The sequence below is a fragment of the Oryctolagus cuniculus genome, chromosome 4 (assembly GCF_964237555.1).
Source record: "Oryctolagus cuniculus chromosome 4, mOryCun1.1, whole genome shotgun sequence".
Taxonomy (NCBI): Eukaryota; Metazoa; Chordata; class Mammalia; order Lagomorpha; family Leporidae; genus Oryctolagus; species Oryctolagus cuniculus.
Genome location: NC_091435.1, coordinates 105,537,516 through 105,560,182, shown reverse-complemented (window position 1 = coordinate 105,560,182; position 22,667 = coordinate 105,537,516). Strand labels below are relative to the sequence as shown.

Here is a 22,667-nt window from a genome sequence, read left to right as displayed (position 1 = left end):
AGCCACGGCGCCGGCCAATAGATTTCTTTTAATAATTGTTTTTATAATTTTAATTACCCCAACATTTAGTTTTTTTTTTCAAAAATATTTAGTAAAGAGACGGAGAGATACAGAAAGAAATACAGAGATAGAGACAGACAGAAAGAGAGAGAGAGAGAGAGAGAGAGGAGAGAGAATCTTTTGATTTACTCTCCAAATATTTGCAGTGGGCAGTGCCTTGTTGGGGCTAAAGCTGGAAGCTGGGAATGAAATCCAGGTTTTCCAAATGGGTGGCAGGAACCCTATTATTTAAACCATCACTACAAACCCCTATTGTCTGCACTGGCAGGAAGCTAGATTCAGAAGCTGGAGCCAGGAACTGAACCCAGGTATGATTTTCACTGCTAAATTCAATGTTAAATGCTTACTCCTAAAGTGACCATTGTTAAATCTACCTTAAATGTTTAAAAAGGTGAGAGTGCTGTGTATATGAATAGGTTCAATTAGTTGTCTTCCAAAATAAGTGTAACAGATTCCATAATTCATGGACCTGTTTGTAATTCACAGGGAAGAACAAGTACCTACATCTCCAGACCTGCCTTCTTTACTGAGCAGGATTATCTAGCAATCTTGAAACAATGTTCTCAGCTAAAGCTTGAGGTTGGCTTGATTTATAACATTCCTGAAATTAGTTTCCAAAAGTTTAAATTTGCTGAGGCTATTTGGCTGTTTAACTACTGCTACTTTCTTCACAATGATTTAGCAACAGCGGTATTGTACCAAGTGTTTGGAATATGACAGGAAATCCTCACTATATTGAAGTTTTAGAAAGACATTGGTCTTTTGACAATCTTTTTAAATAGAATCTTCTATTCCATTTTAGTAAATATATAATATTAATAGTAAGTGAAAACTCTATTAGCAAACTGATCAGTAGTGTTAAAGGGGCTTGTTATGTCATCAAGTTGAGATTTCATCGTAATGTGTATTCTATCTATAAAATACCTCTAGAAACTGAACTCTATATGCTTAAATTATTAGTGATAATTAATGATGGATTTAATAGCTTTGAAAGAAAATGGTATTAGTCAAAATCCACTTTTGGAAAATTCATAACATAGTCAAAAACCCCAAGTCAAGGCTCAGTTTACAGAATGTCCAAGCCCACATGCAAAGTGTGTCTAAGGGGATTCAGGCAGGGCATTGGAGTGCTTAATGGGCACACAAAATCACGTGGTGGATTTTTGTTCTACTTAAGATGAATGGAATGTTCTCAGACCAAAGCGGTTCAAGCAAGGTAAGCTTTTTATCGGATGTGAACAGATTTTGGTTCCCAGCCTTAGTTTGAGTTGCCTATTTGTTTAAAGCAAGTAGCAAACATTCAGAATGAATGTAAAACACAGCCCAAAGTACAAAGTTTTCCCTCAGAAACATTTCCTAATCTCCACTGTCTGGGTCTTGGTTTTGTTTTCTTGCTCTTTTTATGTAAGGACTTCCCATCCACTTAAGATTTTGTCTTTTGGTTTCCCATTAATAGAGGTTAATGATAATCTGCTTCCTTAATGTGAAAGTTTAGCAAAATTGAAACAAAAAATGTAGGATTCCTACCCTACTTATGTTTTTGCTTCTTCAAGAGTATCCTTCCAGAAGGTTTAGAGAGGGACCTCTAAGCCTTTTAACCTGAAGGACATGGAGACCACTTAGAGAAATGCAAATCTTATAAAGGGTTTCTCTCTTCTTCTTCTTTTTTTTTTTTTTTTTTTTTTTTTTTTTTTTGACAGGCAGAGTGGACAATGAGAGAGAGAAAGGTCTTCCTTTTGCCACTGGTTCACCCTCCAATGGCTGCCACTGATCTGATGGCAGGAGCCAGGTGCTTCTCCTGGTCTCCCATGGGGTGCAGGGCCCAAGCACTTGGGCCATCCTCCACTGCACTCCCTGGCCACAGCAGAGAGCTGGCCTGGAAGAGGGGCAACCGGGACAGAATCCGGCGCCCGGACTGGAACTAGAACCCGGTGTGCCGGCGCAGCAAGGTGGAGGATTAGCCTAGTGACCTGCAGCGCTGGCCCTCTCTTCTCTTTTTCTTTCCATTTGAAGGGCTGAGTGGTGGTGGTGGCTGTGGAGGTGGGAGGCATTCATTTTTCTGATAGAACTTTTTTCTATGGTTCTTAACTAATCAAGGAAAAAAACTACTTCTGATTTCTTTTCCATTCTTTGTCTCCAGTCTTATGATTGTTTTTTTTTTTTTTGTTTGTGAAACAAACAAAAGAAAGCCCCTCTGATTTCACATCTTCCAGCTTACTCTCATTCTCATAAAAGTTTTTTTTTTCAAGTTTTACCCTACTTAGTGAGGCTTAGCTAAAATTCCTTGCATTCCTTCATATTAATTAAAACCACCTTTTCTCAGGCAGTTCCAACTGTTACAAAAATACTAAAAGTAGATTAAAAGAAATATAGTGGAAGCAGAAACAAAGCGGAGGGAAAATCAAAGTGGAAGAAAGGATTACTGTCTTCAGAAGCTTCAGTGTAAGCTCAAGGTGAGTGGAGCCTCATAAATTAAGTATCTACTTTGGCTATTCAAGTTTACTCCTCAAATCTTTATATTCAGACTCCCCCTTTGTTCTAAAATTTGACATAAGTACAGAAGGGAATATCACACCATTATTAAAACAAACCCGAGTGCATCCATCTGACTCGCCTTGCAGGAATCCAGCCCAGTAATTTTTGCTGGGGGTTTGATGACTAAACGCCTCAAGATGTAGCACAGGGAAGAATTTTCTCATTTTGCACAACTGCCAAATCTCATTCATTGGAGGGAAGGCTCCTCATTTGGGGCTCATTTTTAGAGTTGTTTATCTGCTTGTTCATTTAAAAAACCTCCCTTGGTGGATGGAGTTTGTCGTGAATCTCTGAAGAGCTAGGATACACACTCCTCTCCCCAGCCCTACAGAGCTTCAGAGTTTCGGCCACCGAACCTAGCACTTTCCTTTCTTCCCTTGCTGAACTCTCCCCCTCCGCCGCCTCCCCTCCCTCGTCAGCACCATCTCAGCGTCATTTGTTCCCTGGAAAATACCTTTTTTCCCCCATGCGCTGCTTGTTTTTACTCCACTTGAAAAACATCTTTGATTTATTTTTGTGTCTTCTTCCTTTTAAAACTGTTCCTCTAAGCTCCTTCTCACCATCCTCGTCTTTTGTTTTAAAATAATAATTAACGTTGGAGAAACAAAGACACAGAATTCAGTTAACCTGCCCAAGTGATGAGGCTATGCCCAACAATTTGTCTCTGGAAGCAATACACTGAGAACAGAAAGATCTTTTCAACAGAGTATTTGTGAAATATATGCGCGCAGGAGAGGAAAACAAGTCTTTCCACGGGGCACCACGGGGCAAGTTCTCAATTTTGTCCACTTGCACAAAAATTTCTCTCCTAGTTCCGAACCTTCAGCAATTTCGCACGGCTGCTCAAGGCCCCTCTTCCCACTTGGCCCGGCTAACGCGTCTCTATTATGACTCAGTCCGGCTCAGCCCAGCTCGCGCCTTGCCAAGCGCCTGACGCTCGCGGCGGAGGCGCCAGGGCCGCCGCTCGGGGGCGAGGGCTCGCGCCTAGGCTCGCGCCCGCTCCTCCCGCTTTACGGCTGCTGAAAACACGGCCCGGCCCGGCAGCCGTACCGCAGACGAGCCTGCGCCCGCGCCGCTCAGGTAATTGGAGTCTTTCTCTTTTGAAAGTTTTGCTCAAACCGGCTCGGCGCTCTGAGGCGGCGCGGCCTTGGCGGCGCCCTCTGGGGCTGCTTGCCCCTCCCTCACTCCCAGGCTGGCAAGGCTACGGCGTTGGCCTCACCCGTGCGCGGGTCGGGGCTCACGGGCGCCCGGGCGGCTAAGGGGCGAGAGCGACCCCGCGGGGTGGCGCGCGGGGCACGGAGTTCGGCAGCCCCCGGGTCCACCTCCTGAAGCTGGTTGTGTGAAGAGTGCAGCCAGTAGCTTCCCAGTGCTGGCTCTGACACGTATACACACACACACGCACACACACACATGCACGCGCACAAGCAGGCACGCACCCCGCGCCTGTCGGGCAGCCCGAGGGGCGCCCTGGAGGGACTCAGGTAGACACGAGTGGCTCAGCGGAACGAGCTTTGGGTGGCTCGCCCGGGAATGACTCCCTCGCTAGTGGAAGGCCCCACAGATGACGCGCAGAATGGCTTTCCCAAGCAAGTTCATTAGAGGCTGTGGATAAAGCAGCTCGGGATTAGAGCCCACGTTGATTGCTACCCTAGCGTCTGCGTTCCTACCTCTTTAGTCCCACAGTTTCATTGTTTCATAGTAGCTTCCCCTCTCTTTGGCCTCCTACACTCTGTACTTTTTCTTTCTTGTTATTGGATATTTCATCAGTTGTGGTATTCTGTGTTTTGTCCTCCACTGTTAGATTCGCAAATACACATACAGTATCCTTTGCATTTCTCTTTTGTAGTCCTTAGCAGTTGTCTTTGCATATCAGGACCTACATCCTGACCAGAGTGTGATGATGAATTAGTCGATTGAGGCCGGAATCATTGGACCGCATGTTCTGTTGCAGTTAGCTCTGCAGAACTAAGAAGGCAGATTTGTTTGAAACAATCTTAGAAACCTAGGTACCGTCATGGCCTCACTATTGATGAACTACCTCTTTACAAGCATAAGCAGTTGGGACATAGGTTCCTGTAGTATTTACTCCTTTAAGTGCAGTTTAGTAACAGTTGCTGATCAGTCCTGAGCTAGATCATGTGCTAACTGCTGACGGATTTAAGAAACAAAAGAGGATCAATTTCTGTCCTCCAAAGAGTCCACATACGGGAGAGGGAATGATGTTGAACACTGGGATGGAGGTACAAAGTGCTCTGGGAGAATGGGGAAGAAAAGGATAAGAAAAGATTGAGTTTTAAATGGGTCTTTTTGTTCCAGTTGGATTTGCCTCATGAGAATTCTTAATGCAAAAGGGGAGTTTTTTTTCATCCTACTTTCATCTTAAACTGCTCAGATTTTTCTCCTATACAGTCATCAGTAATCACTGATCTCAAAACTGGGAAATATCAAAGTAACTCTTCTTGATAAGAATGGACTAACACATTCCTGGTACTGTACAAACAGTACTATAAACTTTTGTCATAGGTCCAAAAATGTGAAATGATACGATTTATTAGTTGCTTATGTGAAACATTGTCAGATTTATGTAGAGAGCTCTGTACTTACTGGCTTATTCAACAAATAGCTATCCACTACACTGTTGTTGGCACTGGAATAAAACAGAACTCACCTCTCCCATCTTGGAGTATACAGTGTAGTGGAGGGAGACAGTATATGTAATAAGCATTATATGTATATGTAGCAAATAAGAAAAATAAGACAATGGTAAAACATGAGTGTGTGTTACAATTTAAAATGAGAAGGTAAGGAAGTCCTCAAGAGAAGATGACATTTCAGTCGACCTGAATCAGATGAGGGATATGAACCAGGTGATACACAAGAGTTTAAGTGCAGAGAGGCCCTGCATCTTAGTGTGTTTCAGGAATAAGCAAAGAAGCTTGTGTGGCTGGAGAAGTAAGAGGAGGTAGGAGAAGTAAGATATGTGGTCCTAGCCATCACAGAGGCCTGATAGTACTATATGGTTCTAGTAAGTCATTGTAACTGTTGCTTTTACTTGATGCTGTATGGGAAGCCAGTGGAGGTTTTGTCCTGAGGAATGAGATGATCTAACATATCTGTTTCACACTATTGTTCTGGCTACTGTGTTGAAAAAGGAATACAAGGATGTCATAATGCTCTGTGTGACCTGATGGCAGCTTAAACTGGGATGTTAGCTGTGGAGGTGATGAAAAGTTCAGATACTAGATATATTTTGAGAGAACAATCCATAGCATTTGCTGAAAGATGGTTTATGGAGTGCAGGAACCAACAAAATCAAGGAGAACTCAATTGCCTAAACAACTACAAAGAGAGTTTCTGTTAAGTGAGATGGGGAAGATAGCAGGAGATGATTTGGTAATGGGATTAAGAATTTAGATTTAGCCATGTTAAGTGTGGAATGGTAGAAGTCAAAGCTTGTTTGGGATGCATTTGACAGAAAGAGAGAAACTGGAGAGAATGTATCCATCTCTTGAAAGTTTTTATTGAAAAGTGAGAGAGAGAAATGAGGCATTGTAGATCAATTTGACGTAAAGAGGGTTTTAAAGATGTAGAAAGCAGAGGTATGTTTTTATGTTAATAAGAAAGCCAGTAGATATGGGAAAAGTAATGGTGTAAGAGAGGGGGGGGTAGTTTTCTTAACTAGATGAGAGAGGATAAATATATATTGTAGAAGAGATTATCTTGCTAGTATTATTTGCTGTTTATCCACAATATTAAGAGATACAGAAAAGTGTGGGCATGGATGCAGGCAGGAAATGTGGATGCACACTTTAGATCACTTCTCCCTTCTCATTTTGTGTGTTACAGATAGTTGTAGTGTAGAGAAATTTGCAGGAGTTGTTTTTCCTTCAGAGCAGGGGATATTTGATGAAGGAGTAGCATAAACTTCTGAGAATTGCTTGAAACAAAGTGCTGCATGTTTTGTTCAGGAAAGAGGAGGGGGAATTCCATCCTTGAGTTCTGTTTGGGAGAAGACTTGGGAAGAAAGTTGAGATTATACAATAGATGTTAGCTAAGGGAGAGGGAGGAAATAAGGCAAGCTGGATGATATGGGGAAATATGGGAAAGTCTCTGAAGAGGAGGGTAAGAAGACTGACTCGCCTCTTGTGCAGTGGATACCTACAGTAAAGTTCTGAGGATATCATCATCATCATCAAAGACACCAAGCTAAGTATCACCACCTGGAAAACACTGTACTGCTGCTGGTGAATCTGCTTATGGAGAGGCGGTATTAAATCTGGGAAGAGGTGTTACCTATAATGACATTTTAAAAATTAAGTTTGGCAACATACAGACTAAAGAGAAAGGTAACATTTTGATAATATTGCTCCTGAATATTGAACAAATTGAAAAGATGGAGAGCATTGTTAGAATTGGAACTGATGACTTCTTTTCTTTAGTTATTCAGGGGCCATTTGTTTGTTGAATCCTAATTATAAAACTGGGTCCTATTTGAAGTTTTGAAAGGTTGATGATAACCACTATAATAACCACATGATCTCTGCCCTCAATTTGCCATTTCTAGTCAATATAGGAGAAGAGAATGTATGCACATATTTTGATACAGTTGATAAATGCTATGTGAAGAGTACTGAGTGCTCTGAGGTGGTGGTGGTTGTTTTTAAATAAATTTTTTCATTATGGAAATTATCAGACACTCAAAAGTAGAATAGTATAATGAACCCTAATTTACTCATCTCCATTTAATATCCATCAATTTCTTCTGCTGTATGTTGTGGGAGGGTAGCAAAGGGGAAGTTATTTCTATTGGTAGATCAATAGAAATATTGGTCCCTCAGGCCAAATGCAGCCTACTACTGATTTTTGCAAATAAAGTTTTATTGGATCACATCTGCATATGGTAGTTTATTGTCTGTGACTGCATTTGCCATGGCCTATGTTATAGAGTTGAGAATTTGCAATATACTGTGTGGCCAGCAAGGACTAAATTATGTACTTTCTGGCACTTTACAAAATGTTTGCCAACCCTTATTCTACATGATTTCTGAGATTTGCTTAGTTCAATATATTAGTCTATAGCTCACTCAAAATTCATAATTGTAGCTAATATTTTTTGAGTCCACATTATTCTTCAGCTTTGTACATAAGAACTCATTTAGTCCTCTCCAAAAATCCTATCAGGTAGTTTCTGTTAGTTTTACAAAAGAAACTAAGGCGTACAATTGAAAAGTTGCCCAATGTTTCTCTACAAGTAGTGGAGCCAGGCAGTCTGGTTTCAGCATCCATATACTTGCCCCTAATGCTACATTATCTTTGGATATATAGAAAGAATATACATAAATAGAATCTTAGCAAATCAGAGAATCAGTGTTATTTATGTGCCGTTTTTCAGGAGTTTAGTTTATGACATTTTTGGTACAAAAGATTAGGAGTTAGGGGCCTAGAGTTCTAGTTGAATTCTGTCCTTGGCTAATTTCTATGCCCAACACTTCCCAGGCAATCTGTTTTTTTTTTTTTTTTTTTCCCTGAAAAGTGAGGAGATAGTTCAAGGTAATTTTTAGGCTTCCTATAGCACAAAACTATGATTGTGTGATTTTTATTTAAATAAATAGATGAGATGGCTACATTGGAGAACCAGGTAAGTTAAGGCCAAAATGTAAGCTCCTGTTTTTCCTCTCTACGCACATAAAGCATAATATACAGGTGTGCGAACATAGAGAAATTAGCATGCATATATAATAGAACTTTAAAATTGATGTAGTTTATGTGTGGTTTATTAGAATCTACAGTCAAATCTGTGTGTCAGTAGTTAAATAAGTTAGCATGACAGTTTTGATTACATCCAAGTGTTAAAAGCCTCTTTTATCTGTCCTACGTTTGAATGTTTGCATTTGCGAGAATAGATAATTTTTTTCCCCAAAGCCAAAAACATGCAGTTGTATAGGAAGTGAGTCTTGATGAATTCCTTGACCTCTTTGATCTAGCAGTGTGTCTCATGATTTCCTTGGCAAAATTTGATTCATTGCTCAATTTGTTTGCCAGTTAAAAGCACATAGTACACTTGAAATCAGGGTTGTTTGTTTTGCACTGTTGCATGGGATATTGATGTCAGACAGAATAGTAATTTAATTGTTTTGACATTTTGATCTGAACAGCTCAGATAAGAAAGGTGATTTATTTTGCATAGAAAAGTAGTATTTTGAGTTCAGCCTGTTTTCCCCTACTTGTTTATAAATGTGGTTTTAGTTTTTAAAAGGTTAGATATTTTGTGATTTTTAAAAATTTTGTTATATAATTTTCCTATATTTCATATATACAGATTTAGTGACATAGTGGCATTTTCCCTCTACACTCCCTCTTGCCCATCCTCTAGCCCTTCCTTCACCACCCTATTGGACTCCCACTCTTAATTTTTACAATGATCTGTTTTCAGTATACTTAATGATCACAGTGGGAATTTATGCTTTTAATATTAATGATCAAAGTATTATTTCTTAGGAATATATTTCTATCATGAAAAACTTTAGAAGTGCTTTCTATTCTTGAAAAACAGATAATGAAAATTTTATACTTTTAATTTTTTTCCTTTGATATAATGTCACAATTTTTTTTTTTATATTACAGGTGATATGTTTTAAAATCTTGGCATGTAAAATAATTGACCTTCTTTAGTTTTTGGACTTTATTATGTTGGTAGTATTATCTGTTTGTTTCTTTTTTTAAAGATTTATTTATTTATTTGAAAGGCAGAGCCAGAGAGAGAGAGAGAGAGAGAGAGAGAGAAGTCGGTCTTCAGTCTGCTGGTTCACTCCGCAGATGGCCACAAAGGCCAGTAGCCATCAGCTTCTTCTGGGTCTCCCATGTGGGTGCAGGGGCCCACAGACATGGGCCATCCTCCACTGCTTCCCCAGGCCGTAGCAGAGAGCTGGATTGGAAGTGGAACAGCTGGGACTTGTACCAGTGTGCCTATGGGATGCTGGCACTGCAGGCAGAAGCTTTACCCACTATGGCATAGCGCTGGCCCCCATTCTTATCTATTTCTAAGCTCATAACTCTACATAGGTTGTGCTTTCTCACTCTTGTACTTCCAGTATCATTGGTGGTGATAAAATTATCTCAAATATTACATTCCTACATATGTTTTCTCTCTTCTTTTTCTACTTAGAAACTGGAAGGAAAACACAAAGAATAAATACTTTCAAGCAAATCATAATATTTCTGTAAATTGTGGGTATGTGTATTTTCATTTCAGGTTAATACATTACTCAGTATTTTGACAATTTCTTGGGGGTAGCTCCTTGTTCCAAGAAAGACTATATCCTGGTCAGCTCCCGGGTAGAAACATTCAGGTTCTTTGAACCAAATCTGAAACATATTCCCTGATAGTTTTGAGGGCTCTCAGAGTGCTCAAACCAAAATAAACACCTTCTGGGGCACTATCCTTCTGTTCTGAAATGCTGGCCACGTAAGTTAGGTTGACATTTTTGGTTACATGAAGAGATGCTAGGAAGAGATGAAGATTGGGTCAAATTTCAGAAACCTGGTGGTCTTGGACCCTTTTCCTGAGTTCAGTGTTGTTAGAGTTCCAGAAACTTTTGAAGTAAGAACCAGGTGTTTTTAAGGAAAATTGCAGATGCAGGAAGTCTGGCTAGTCTGTATAAGTTTGTAAAAATGCCTGAGGCTTTGTTAACTGTTGTTAGGAGATGAGGCTGTGTGAGTGATGTTTCTCTGGGAGGCTTTGTTTATAGGAGATAGATAGTTCCTAGGGTAAGCTCTTTTCTAGTAAGTCTGAGTTTGAATTTCGTAGTGCTTTCAGTCATCCATCTTTGAAGAATTTTCCCAAAGAGAGACTGGTCACAAGAGGATTAGTGGCTCCATCAGAAAGGGCCAGTTTGAGTGATTTGTAGGAAAGTACCTAAGAGCTGGAAAATAAGCTGATGCTTCTCTAACCTGAGTGCTCTGAGTTATGTTGGGCCACATGCCACAGATAAACATGGCCATTTTCTTGGAATGTCAAATTAATAGTTTTTTTTTCGAGATGGTAGTTAAGTAATGTAGGTGGTAAATTAAGAGTTTAAAAACATAAAAACATAAATGAATATGAATATGACATTTAATTCCAAATTCATAGTTTTTAAAATAAAATTCAAAATAGTTTCTTGTAGATTTCTGTTGACTCTATTTATAGACTACACAAAGGATATATGTTGTACAGATAGTATGACTTTATATCATATCATATCATTTTTCATCCCATTGAGCTTTTTATATATCATCAGATATTAAGATGATTACCGTTATCCATTTGCTCTGGTTTAATTTGCTTTCCTGGTATTTACTAACAATGATTCTTAAATTGCAGGGATAATTTCCCTCTTTACTCTTTTTGTTTTCCTTTGGTATTGAGGCATTTTGATTTGTGAGCTTCATTCTTTTCCTCTCATTTTTTATTTCTTATTTAAAAAGCATATATTTATGTATTTATTTGAAGGGTAGAGAGATAAAAAGATCTCCCATCTTCAAATGTCTGCAACAGCTGGGACCACCAGGGTGAAGCTAGTAAGCAGTAACTCAATCTGGGCCTCTCATGTGGATGGCAAGGACCCAGCTACTTGAGCCATCACTGACTGCCTTTCCGGGGTGCATATTAGCAGGAAGCTAGAGTTGGGAGTGGAGCCAGGACTTGAACCCAGGCACGTTGGCATAGGATGCACTCATCTCAAGCAGTATCTTAACTCACTGCACCAAATGCCTACTCTAATTTTCAAGTTGTAGATATATAAGATTTTGCAAAAAAATAGTATTAAGAGGTACTGTGTTCCTTTTATCCAGTTTTTCTCATTGATTGAGTCTTACTTAACTATAGTGCAGTATCAAAACTAGGAAATTTATATTGCTATAAAGTGTATGTAAAATTTCCTGCTATTTTATCTCATGTATAATCAGAAACATGATTAAGATAGAGAACTATTTCATTACTGCAAAAATCTCTCTTACTTCAAGGAGAGACTAAAAGAATCAGAGGTATTTAATCTGGCGAAGGAATTATTCGTTTGCTTGTTTTAGTTTTTGAAGTTTTTTATGCAAGTGCTGGATTATTTTGTATTTGAATATTGAAAGAGAAAGATGAAATATTATGCTTAGAATTCAAGAGACCTTACATTGTTATAATAGGTAAAATAATTTGTGAAGAAGTTTTTGAAGGCTCAACTTAAGTTATCTTCAAGATCCTTTGTTTTGGAAGGTTAAACACTCATATACTTAAATAATAGGACCAGGTGATATCATTTTTTATACAACTCTATAACTAATCTTCATTATCATAATCATGAAAACTGAAAGGAGAAAATTATGGAGCATATTTTAAAAAAACCTTTTTGTTGAAGGTTCCAAGTACCCCCCACAACCTTATATCTTCTGGTGGAGGAAAATAACATTTCTGTGTTCTTAAAAGCACTATTAATGACATTATGTCCCATTTAATTGTGCAGATTTTAGTATCCACAACAGCTACTAACTTATTTTATCTAGCCACTATTATATGAGGGTGATTATCTTATTACTAGTGTGTGAGTAATTCTTTTTGTTAGAGTTTCTCAGAAGCATTTTTAGGCTGTTATGATCTGGGATATTGGTCTCTGTTTTGTGATATGTAGAATGTCAATATATTGTTAAAGCATATTTTCCATATATCTTAGTTTTAACAGCTTGCAAGGTATTTTCACCTTTATTTATCTGAAAATTTATCTTCTTTCTAAATTTCAACTATAGAAGCAATAAAAACAAAGTCTATTTGGGGGTTTGAAGAAACTTGTAATATTGAAATGTTGTTCTGTAATACTAGTAGCTGCTTCTCCATTTCTTTCCCTTTCTTTTTAGATTATCTGAAGAAGGCAAATAATTTCTGCCTCTTTTTGTTTTTACTCTGTTATATGAGTGTTCCTCCTAATATTGTTTTGTTAGTGATATTCAAACTTTATTTCCAGATTGCCGTTGTCTTCTTTATGCTTTCTTATCAAGGTTAAAGGAATTATATATATATGTGTGTGTATATAAATATATATACACAAATGTATACACACACACATATATATGTATACATATATATATATATTTCTAGGTTTATAGTTTTCTTCACTTGCTTTACTGATTTTGAATTGGGTACATAAGAATAGAAAGGCAGAGAATGAGCACATTCATCTTCTCAGATAGCTTTTATTCTGTCCATGAGTAGAAAATTATATAAAGTTTCCCCCCCAGAATGCTTACATTCACTCAGAATAAAAAAGATTATTTTAGTGGTTTTTAAATCTTGGACATTTTTAAAAGAATGAAAAACCAAAATTGTGCGGCTGGTGTGGTACAGCAAGTTAAGCTGCTGTGTGACATGCTGGCCACCCATTCTGGAGAGCCAGTTCAGGTCATGGCTGTGCTTCTTCTCATCCAGCTTCCTGCTAATGCACCTGGGAAGGCAGCAGGAGGTGACGCAAGTATTTAGGTTCCTGTCACGGATTCCAGGATGAAGTTCCTACTTCCTGATATCTGATTTGCCCAGAACAGGCTGTTGTAGCCATTTGGAAAGTAAATCAGTGAATGCAAGATCCCTTCCCACCCTTCCACCCCAACCCTCACTGTCTCACTGTCTCACTCTTCCTTTCAAATAAACACATGTTTTAAAAAGACCTCCAAAATGGTGTATATGCAAAAAAGGTGGCTTGGATTTTATTTTTAGCAGGGATAACATGATATGCTGCCTTCCTTTGTATCAGCCTCATTTTTGGGATGCTGTTATGGATTCTGCTAGTACTGAGGGTTTAATTTATTGCTAATATTAGAGAAAATGACATTGGTGAGATTCATGTGACTCATCATCACCAGTTCTTCCCTTGAAGTTGCCTCGAATTCATTGCTGCCTGCTGCATATCTATAAAAAAGCAGCTGTTCTTTTTATTTGCTCAGTACCAAATATAAAAATCTAATTGTGTGATTTTTCATATCATTGTTATCAAAAATTCAATTTTAAAGAAAGCACAAAACTACATAATAGAAACTTGATGTGTTTGTATTATAATCTAGACATTTTCTTCGTATGTATCCAATTTGAACTCCTGTAAGCATTTCTGTGATAAAAAAATAAGCCATCACATTGTGTTCAGGACAAGTAGTTACAAAACCTGTGAATTCATGTTTGATGAAAAATGACTTAGTATTATATTAGTCTGTATTTCTGATTATTGAAAGACACCTCTGCTGTACTTTACATGCCTTCTTTATGATTTACCTAATTTTTTCGAGGTAGTGAAAACCAAGCCTTTACCAATTTGAGAAAACTCATTTTGTTTATATAGCTCATCCTTCACTTTAGTATAAAGACACTAACAGCATCTTGAAATTAATAAAAATTATTCATTAATGCATTAGTTATGGTGGTGGAAGAGTTAAGACAAATTAAGAGTGAAGACTGCTTTTTTTTTTGTATCTGCATTTTAGGAGCTCGGTGATAGCACATAAACCCTGCCATGATATCTTCTTTGTCTTGTACCTCATCTCTTCTCTGACATAGTAATTATGTGTATGAAAACTTTTCATAATTTTACTTTATAAAGTAACAATAGTACACTATATAAAGAATATTATAAGTATAAATTAAGGTGACATACTGGATACTACATTATCCTGCATAGGTGAGTGTCTTTGAAGTTTATCACTAAGTTGCCAACTTAGTTCACCTGTGTTTTCCTCTCTGAATGGGAAGGACTTTTTCCACTTCAGAAGGTTGTTTTTGATATCAAATATAATGACATATTCAAAGTATCTAATACATGCCAAACATCTGATACATAATAAATGTTATTTCCTTTTTCTTTCTTTTCCTTTTCAACATTTTCTCATTCTTTGCAGTCTTGGGGAAGTAGACCTAGTAAAACCAGATAGGGGCTCAGATGAAACCATTTCTATTCTCCATTTTTTGCAGTACCCCAAGGAGGGACAAAGGGATAAGTAAGGTAGGATTATAAATTCTTTGTCCATGTTAGTGAAGCGGTTTCTTTGTGTGTGAAAGACTAGGGAAATGTTACAAGTTTCCATCCATCAACAGTTGTCTGTTATCTGATCATCTAATATTTCATCCTCTGTTTAATGATCTCAGGAGGTTGTTTCACTGCCTTCTGGATGAAGCTAAACTTCTTAGCCATCAGACAAGGCTGGTTGTAACTAGGCCTCTGTTAAAGATTCCAGCCTCATCTCCTGTCTCTCATTATAAATGTACATTTTCAACTAATTTCCCTCTCCTCACACCAAATATCTTTTTATTCTCTCATCCTTGCACACATGTGACCCCTTTTACTGGAATGCCTTTATCTCCTCTTCAGATAACAAATACCCACATCTGATAGCCTTTTAAAATCTATTCATCTTTTTGTAAGTTCCCTCATCCCAAGAACCAAATCACATTTGTTCTATTGTCAGTCTATCTTCTATTAATAAATACATGGCTGCCTTTATTAACACAGATTTCATTGTATCTTCATTGCTCCCCCATTGTCAGTCTATCTCCCATTAATAGATACATGGCTGCCTTTATTAACACAGATTTCATTGTATCTTCATTGCTCCCCCATTCCTCATGAGGCATTCATTACTCATTTATCATCTTTCACAGTGTCCAGAGTGTGCTTAGAAAGTGAATTTATTGGGGCTGGCATTGTAGTGTAGAAGGTAAGGCTGTTGCCTGCAATGCCAGCATCCCATATAAGCGCCAGTTAGAGTCTCGGCTGCTCCACTTCCTATCCGGCTCCTTGCTAATGGCTTGTGAAAAAAGAGCAGAAGATGGCACAAGTACTTGAGCCACTGCCACCTGTATGGGAGCCACAGAAGAAACTCCTGGCTCCTGCCTTTGTCCTGGCCCAGGCTTGGCTGTTGTGGCCATTTGGAGAGTGCACCTGTGGATGGAAGAACCCCCCCTTCCCCGACTTTGAAATAAATAAATAAATAAATCTTTTTTAAAAAATGATTTTATCTTCATGACCAAATATCAGTAAACTATGATGTTATATAGAAGCCAAAATAAAAGCTACTTCCTAATAATCCCTTCTCTTGTAAAAATGTATTGGCCCAAGTAAAGTATAGCATCAAGAACCTTCCAGGCACACTGAAGTTGCCTAGGTTAACAGGTAAGATTGATTGCTGAAGATGCAAGTTCATCTTCTATCGTTCAGTTGCCTTTTTCCTGCTAAGGCAAAGTTGTTGTACTTAAAGTAGAAGATGGGTTAATAGATATAAAATGAAGATTTCCTTTATATTTAAAGTGTCTTTAATTACCACATCGTGGGGCCGGTGCTCTGGTGCAGTGGGTTAATGCCCTGGCCTGAAGCACCGGCATCTCATATGGGCACCAGTTCTAGTCCCGGCTGCTCCTCTTCTGATCCAGCTCTCTACTATGGCCTGGCAAAGCAATGAAAGATGGCCTAAGTCCTTGGGCCCCTACACCCACGTGGGAGACCTAGAAGAAGCTCCAGGCTCCTGGCTTCATAATGGCACAGCTCCGGCCATTGCAGCCAATTGGGGAGTGAACCATTGGATGGAAGACCTCTCTCTCTCTGCCTCTCCTCTCTCTTTGTAACTCTGCCTTTCAAATAAATAAATAAAAATCTTTTTAAAAAACGAATACCACATAGGGGAAGTTTTTGACCTGATTTGATTTGTTTTAAGTTTAGAAGGGAAGAAAGAAGATAGCACTTAGGCCATGTGGTGTGTGTATGTGTGAGATCTGTCAGGGTTGGGGAGGCGTAATAGGCAGAGTAGGAGTAAGGAGTGCGATGAATCCTAGGGAGACACAACGAGAAATCTGTTTCTAAATAGTCTCTAAGGCTTGAAGTAAGAAGGTAAGGAAAACTTTTTGAGTTTTGAAGTAGGAAACCTGAGATGATTATATTATGTAATTGGAAGTAAACTTCTGTAGAAAGGAATGGTCAACAGAATTGGCATTGAACTTAATTATAAATGTTGTCACATGCAGATCACTGGAGTACTATCTCCTGGGCCCACACTTAGATCTTATGGCACAATGTTACACTGCAATGCAGAATTGGCATGAGGAAAAATGGAGAAGTGGAAAGATTAAATCAGATGTCCATATTTTAACCCAAATAAAATGGGATATGTGCTTTGTAAAATGGTCCATGAACAAGTCCAGGAAATTAGGGATTTTTATAATTGATCCAAAATAACTAGAGTCATTTTGGCCTATAACTTAGTTTGACTCGGTTCAATCTATATGCTTGGATCAGCTATTTTTTGCTGGTAAAAGTAAAGAAAAATAAGATGGACCCTGATTTAATCCTCACAGTGCTGAATTGGGAAAGTAAGCAAAGAAAATTACTGTAAAGTAAGAAGGGATAGATAGATAGGAATGTTTTATATATATATATATAATATTTGTATTTATATATTTATATATGTAAATATATATTAAATATGTCAAATATATTATGTGTTATATATAAACTATATAATATATTAAATATATATGTATATATGTATATATGTGTATACATATAGTTTCACAAAACTGTAAAAAAATATTTATTTGAAAAGCAGAGAGGGATACAGGTATCTTCCATCTGGTGGTTCACTCTCCAAATAGCTGCAATAGCCACATGTGGTTCAGGCTGAATAAGGAGCCGGGAACTCCATCATCATCTCACACATGGGTGGCAGGGATCTAAGTATTTGTTCCATCTGCTTCTGCCTTCCCAAGTACATTAGATTGGAAGTAGAGTCAAGTTATAGTAGCTTTATGTGTCTTATTATACATCATATCACATCCTTCTTGGAAATATACAAATATCTAAATAAATATTCCATCCTCTGGTTCACTCCGCAAGTGGCCACAATGGCCAGGAATATTCCATGCTGAAGCCAGAGGTCAGGAGCTTCTTCCAGATCTCCCACGTGGGTGCAGAGACCCAAGGACCTGGGCCCTATTTCACTGCTTTCCCAGTTGCATTAGCAGGGAGCTGGATCAGAAGTGGAGCATCCGAGACTTGAACTGGCACCCACATGGGATGCCGATGTCACAGCTGGTAGCTTTACCTGCTATGCTCTAGTGCTGGCCCTACACATGAAGCTTTGACACACTTTTATTAATTCATATTAATCTGACAGCCCTACTCAATTACTCAGAATTGCTCCCTAATTTAATATTTTGGTCAAGCCTCCATTATACTGTTATGAATCTACAAAGGCGATCAGTAACAAGTCAGCATTCTTCCAGGGTACAGGAGAACCTGAAGGAATGGATAGGAAAGTGGGAAGGTAAGTCAGAGGGCATGAATATTTCAGAGGAGGGGTTCCTATATTTTTTATGAAATTCCCACTGGTCTTTAAGAAAATGACAATGTAAGAATCATGCAATTAGTTTTCTACTCTCTATTTTTATCATTTCTGTTTTGCTCTCTTCAATAATGTTACTGAGAAAATAAGTTGGTAAGCCTTTATTAATCTTTATGCATCTGCATGAGTGCACACATTATTCTTTACTGATCCATAAAGTCCAGAGGTGCCAGTGATGCCCATCAGAATCTGTAGTGTTTAGGGAAATGGTCCAGATGAGGCCTGTTAATACATGATGATACATGAGAGACTAGCTGCCTAGAATGAGAGAGATGCTGTGAGACTTGTTTGTTTTGAAATGGAGGTGACTCCAGCTTTAGGATAGTAGGAAATTGGAGAAAATGAAAATGAAGACCAACTTTGTTTATCTGGCTCTCTTATTGTCAGGTTTGCATGTGAGGCAAATGTGCAGTAGACAGTGATGTGGAAGAATGCTTTTGGGGATTCTGGGAGTCTGCCCTTGGATTCATTCTGTAATCTTAGCTCAATTATGGTATCACTGAGGACTTCCCCCTCAAAATGGGAATTACAGATGCTGAGTTTTAAAGTTGTTGAGGGCCCTCAAATGAAGCTTACTATTGTAAGCTTCAATGATAATTTCTTCACTTACATGAAGTCTTTGAACGGAGATTCAACTGAAGCTTTACACAGTGTTATAACAGCTCCCAGTGACCACAATCTTGCCTTTTCATGTTTTCAAAACCACCTGCATGTAACATTTCATGTGCTCTGTAATTATGAAGTGAAGTGAAAAATATGTTTAATTTTTTTGGAAAATTGCCTTAGCATATTAATGGTTCACTGGCAACATTACTAAGATGAAAATGACACTTACTTCATAGATGGTTTAACTTTATAGGAACATAAACTCATGCTATTGATGTATAATAAAAAAAACAAAGCAAACAAAAAACAATCTCCTTTCCCTTAATAAAACTCATAGTTTCCAACAAATGAGAGGACTGTTATAGAATACTTTAAGAGTCATGGCATCTGTAATCAAACATATAGGAAGAACATACTAAAAGTTATTTTGAAATTTTTCTCTTCATACCATATATACCTTAAATGTGTTTTCCTCTTGGATAAAGAGAAAAATTAAAATTCAGTTTTATGTTTGGCTAGTTTTTCTTTTCATTTATGAAAACTCTATGGAGAATGGAAGAATTTAGCATATTTTCCTATTTGAAGACATTTGGATAGAAAAATCCAAGTTATACAAACCACAGGAAATAGGGTTAAGACTTAGTTATTGTGTCATTAGTGAATAGAAAGTACAAAGGGTAAATATCCATATTATATAAGGAACTTAAAACAACTCCAGTAAAAAACTCAATAACGCAATTAAAAATGGAAAGTTATATAAACAGACCTCTGAAAGTAAGACATCCAAATGGCCAACAGATACATAAAAAAAATGTCAGCATCAGTAATCATTAGGGAAATACAAATCAAAACCATAATGAGATACCACCTCACTCAAATTAGACTGGCTTATTCTCAAAAAGACTAAAGATATCAAGTGTATCTTTAGCAAGGATGTTGAAAAAATGGAACCCTTGAACAGTATTTGTGGGAATTTAAATTAGTACAGCGTGTTGGAAAATAGTATGAAGAGTATTCAAAAAACTAAAAATAGAACTACCATATGATCCAGTAGTCCCACTCCTGGGCATATATCCAAGGGAAATAAAATCTGTCCAAGAGACAGCTGCACTCTCATGTTTATTACAGCAGTATTCACAATAGCCAAGAAATGGAAACAAAAACTAAATATTACCCTAAGTATTCAAATATTGATCCCTGGACAAAGAAAATGTGGTACATATGCATGATGGAATACTACGCAGCTGTAAAAAGGAAGGATGCAGTCTTGTAATTTGCAACATTAATGGAACTGGAGATATGAAGTGAAATAATGCAACTGCAGAAAGACAAGTATCACATGATCTATTTATATTTGGGATCTAAAAAAAAAATGATCTCATGGACATTAAAAAAATAATGATGGCTACCAGAGGCTAGGGAGAGAAGGAGTTAGAAGTGCTGGGTAAAGATTGGTTAGTAGGTACTGGGTTATAGTTAGCCAAGAGGGAGAATTTCTGAGTTCTGTTTCATGATAGAATTACTAAAGATAACATACTGGATATTTCTCTTTTTTAAAAAGTCTAGAAGATCAGGTTTGGTATGTTTTCAATGTAAAAAATGTTGAAGGAAGAAATAATTGAACACGGTGCAATGTATACATGTATTGAAATATCACAAAGAACCTCTTAATATGTATAGCTTTATGTTAAAATAAAAAATAAAAAGACTGTTACTCTGATTTATTGCATTAATTTCAAATAGACTTTCAGAGAATATTTTCTATGAAAAAGAAACATGTTTATAAATACTTTTTTCCAATCAAAATGACAGTCATTGCAGAACATTTGGAAAATACTTAAGAATATAAAGAAATAAGAAAAACCTGTAAACATCTACACAGAGATACCCTGTTAAAATTTTGGCATTTTTCTTTCTCCTGGCCTTTTTCCTTTTTCTTACATTTTTGAAATCATAACACAGATTGTTAATATTCTGCTTTTTGTAAATACAGAGATCATTTTGAATATCACTTTAAACTTACAGTTCCAAGTTTTTGATGGCTGCTGCATAATAAAGCATCTGACTTGACCATAGTAAACTTTACTGTTTCCCTGTTGTTGGATATTTAAATTGTTTACTGCAAAAAATCTTTAATGTAAGTTCTGTTGAGGCTTTCCTCTTCAGTCGATAAGCCTATTTGAAAAGACTTAAGACTGGATTTTCCTTTCTTCCTTCTCTCAACCCAATTACTTGCTAGCTAATTTCTACAATATTCCTTGCTATTCTTTGTATTCTGAAAACCTCCTTGTTCTTTACCACTGTGGTTCAGCTTACTTGTAATTGACATATTGGAATTGTTTGTAGGCCAAGTATATATGGCTCCTGTCATCAAGTTTCTCTGAACCTCAATAGGATGGTCTTTGCAGCTTGAGAGCTCTAAGTAGAATGTAGGGAATGAAATGCTAGCTCACTGTAAAGCTTATTTTTTTTCAATTATCAAACATTCTGCCTCAGTTTTATGCAAAAAGAAGCATTTTACACAAATATTAATACTGATGGCTGCATGAATTAAATATTGATTTTTTATGTATAATTTAATTTTATTGCTTTCCAAAGCACAATAACAGTTTCTAGTTTTATAAACATTCTTTTGACTCTGTGGGTCATATCTGAGTTTAATAATTGTATTCTTATCAAAAAAATTTATCAGTTTATAGGAAAAGATGTGTTGAGGACAAGCCTATTGGACAAAAATGCTTGATCTTTAGTCCCTTTGTAGGCTTTGTGGATTTTTCCCTGGTTTAACATCTTTTTATTTATGTTGGAAAAACACTTACTTTGTGCAAAAGTAGATTGCTATTCAAAGTGTTACGTATTTCTTTGGGAAACTTTTCTTAACATTACTTTCCCCAAACTTTGTGGTAATTTATTTTGAAAATAAGTGTGAAATAAAATTTAATTGGATGTTGAAATTATTTCTGGGAAGAGTCACAAAATATGCTTATTAGGTAAGGTGTACACTTAACAAGATGCTTTTTTATAGCATAGGACTTTCTATAATATAGTTTTATTGTATACTTTAAAGAACTATGAATACCACCCTATTCTCTGTTTCTTCCCCTCTCCTCTATGTGAGTGTGCACAGGTGCTCTTGTGTATGTAAGTTTGTTCTTCACATTTCTATATATGTTAAAATACCTGAAAATATAAATATCTGTCATCTATATACTATGAACTTTATAATTAAAGGAATAATTTGTGTGGAAATAAAGAATTGTATTTTTATATTTATGTTCCACATTGACTATTTTAGGAATTTGCCACATATTAAGATATGATTTATTCATCCTCAAATTTCTATTGCAAAACATCTTATTTTAATAGTATACTCTTTTAATACTATTATTAAATACAAAAATATGAGAAAAATGCTTATTAAAGAATTCCGAGTTTTAAAATATTTTTCTTAAGTATTTCTTCTGAAATGTTATTCACCTTTTCCATAAAAGAATGATTATTATCAGGGCATTTTACTTTGGTTCTTGCAAAATCTTAGAATTCATCACAAAATAGCTTTAACGAGTAATTGAATAAAGTGATGCAGCCAGCATGTTTCTAAATGGAAATCAAATCAGATCAATAGCCATTTGTTTTCACAAATCTGCTGAAATCAGAATTAAAGTTTCTTTTCTCTATTTCTGTTCTCTTTATCTAATTGATTTAATAGTAGCACAATTCTTGAATTATTTAACAAATATTTATTGAGGACACTGTAGATTTTTAAAAAGTATTGGGGGGGGGGGGCAGTGCTTTGGCGCAATGGATTAAAGCCCCAGCCTGCGGCACCAGCATCCCATGTGGGCACCGGTTCTTGTCCCAGCTGCTCCACTTCTGTTCCAACTCTCTGCTATGGTCTGGAAAAGAAGTAGAAGATGGCCTAACTCCTTGGGTCCCTGCACCCATGTGGGAAACCCAGAAGAAGCTCCTGGATCCTGGCTTTGGATCATCTCAGCTCTGGCTGTTGTGATCATTTGGGGAGTAGAGCAGCAGATGGAAGACCTCTCTCTCTCTCTCTCCTCTCTCGCTCTCTC

The 22,667-nt window shown here is 37.2% G+C and overlaps 1 protein-coding gene across 10 annotated transcripts in view; it reads left to right on the top strand.

The window, feature by feature from the left end:
• Positions 1-253: 253 nt before the first annotated feature.
• NAALADL2 (N-acetylated alpha-linked acidic dipeptidase like 2) overlaps positions 254-22,667 on the top strand; it is a 1,435,315-nt gene continuing 1,412,901 nt past the window's right edge. For 7 of the 10 annotated variants that reach the window (XM_070072500.1, XM_070072494.1, XM_070072497.1 and 4 more), the window contains exon 1: positions 3,505-3,675. The gene's annotated coding sequence lies outside the window, so the exon portion shown is untranslated. Of the gene's footprint in view, positions 369-3,372; positions 3,676-22,667 lie in introns of those variants that run through there. The other 3 variants (XM_070072492.1, XM_070072490.1, XM_070072489.1) reach the window with 3 other exon arrangements.